We start from the raw sequence: 2,039 nt of genomic DNA, 5'->3' as shown, positions 1-2,039 counted from the left end.
CAAAAGAACTTCAGCAAAACTATTATACACGGGGCAAAAATAGTCAGGCTGATACCAAAAAGCAACATGAAAAAAAAAAAAAAAAAAAAAAAAGATACAAGGAGTTACCTGTCTTAGTAAGAATGCTGCAACCTTGCACATAACAAAAGACGCAACCAACTCCAATCACCAACAGGCAGGACAGCCAGAACACTTCATGTCAAAGCTCTGATGCTGCTTTTTATTTCTGTGATACGCCAGTTGACCAAACATGTTTGTGGCAAATATATTTAAAAATATAAATATCCCTACCCACCCCATAGTAAATTAAAATCAAGTAATGTTGGCTAGTTCTTCTAAGTGATCATAATTTGTGCAAAAATATCCATACAGTTTTGGGTCTATGAGTATAGTGCATTGACTTAGCTCATAACACTACTTTCACAAGGAAAAATTTAACAATCAGGATCACATGCTAATACAGCAGTAGCTTTCACCCTGAGAAATCCCAATGCATTTAACAAAAGAGTTACAATCAATTTCCAAAGTTGAAAGTGCTCACAGAAGTGCACTGGTAGCTGGAATTGCAAAGACAGCCTATTTAATTAGTAACAGCACAAATATTACTAGACATAATCTCAAAAGAAAGAGAAAAAACCTACATTCAATTTAAGTACACTGCTATCTTAAACTTCTCATTATTCAGTTTAGAATTGTGCTAGGCAACTATTTCTAAGATTATGAACTGTGACCCAAAAAAGTTATGCATGGTCTCTCCATCTCACTGAAGAGCTGTTTTTATTACTTTATAACTTGAAATTGTCTAAAAAAGCAAAGAGACATGTTTCTCATTTAACCTGAAAGTGCAACAACCATTTTTAACCCTTTTTAATGTAACTGTAAATTAAAACATCTTGGCCAGAAAGCTACTATAACATAATCTATTCAAACAGAGGCCTGATGACTAGGATGTCAAATTCCCTTGTATACCCGATATCCTGGTAGCAGGCAAAAGTTAATGCCTAAAACAGCGTATAAAACCAGGACAAGCATATAAGGGAAGTATACAGAGAAGTGTATACATGTACTTACCCAGTCTACAACAATCTTTCTTTGAGTGATGAAGTAAAAATTCAACACTTCCGTCACCACCTTGCTTTGTCATATGATATGCAAATGCTCGCTAATTTCAGCTTCTCCAGAACAGTCATCAGTAAAAAGGGAGGACAAAAGATCTTACTTTTCTATTACTTTTGAAGAATGGGAAGCTGGAAACATGTATTTTTCATCAAAGGTCAAAGTTGATGTTTGAAATCTTTATTCTTAGGGATTATAGCCACCTGAGATCGCAACAGATCATCCCTACAGCCTTACATATTCTCAGAAAACACGTAAGCTATCATTTTTTTGCTATCATTGTGTCACCTCACATACAGATACCTGGGTCAGTTACCAGCCAGGGTAAGCCACATTTCCTACCAAGTTACTGATACTACTTCCTTTAGTACTCATATATTCCCAGGAGAGATCTCATCCGAATCTTAGCTTATGATATGTGACAGAATCAGAGTGTACACTAGCAGAAGCTGTGTGGAATTACACATCTCTACAGCTACATTCCACCCACTTCAAATATAATAGTCCTGAGTGCTTATGTGCCGCTTTCACACTTGCTTCTGCCATATCCCCCAAAAACTGAACACAGTGCTGCCACAGGTATCACCAGATTACACTCCATACACTCAAAACTCCTAAGAAATTATTTCTACAACAGACATTGAAAATATTACTCAACCAATGCACAAAAAAGCAAGGAAGGAATGTATATTTAAAGAAATAAAACACAGTATGTGTTGCCTTCTTGGAACACTATGTTAGGTGACCTGTCACGTTTTTTCCACATCATCTTTTCCTGCCCATAGAGAAAACTAAAACAAATTTGTATGTAGACAACAATTAAAACACCTATAGAAACAAATCATAAGCTCTGCTCTTCTATTATGGAGAGCTGTGAAACTCCTCTTGTATTTCTGTGCCTTTCCATAATAATAGCTTCTTAT

The 2,039-nt window shown here is 35.9% G+C and overlaps 1 protein-coding gene across 2 annotated transcripts in view; it reads right to left on the bottom strand.

Annotated features, from left to right (window-relative positions):
- The window catches only part of GPATCH2L (G patch domain containing 2-like), a 31,139-nt gene that overhangs the window by 21,862 nt on the left and 7,238 nt on the right, over positions 1 to 2,039 (bottom strand). The window lies entirely within an intron of this gene.

The sequence above is a fragment of the Chaetura pelagica genome, unplaced genomic scaffold (assembly GCF_000747805.2).
Source record: "Chaetura pelagica isolate M959 unplaced genomic scaffold, ChaPel_1.0 scaffold11, whole genome shotgun sequence".
Lineage (NCBI taxonomy): Eukaryota > Metazoa > Chordata > Aves > Apodiformes > Apodidae > Chaetura > Chaetura pelagica.
Note: the sequence above shows the minus strand (reverse complement) of the source record. Positions and strands in the feature narration are given on the sequence as shown.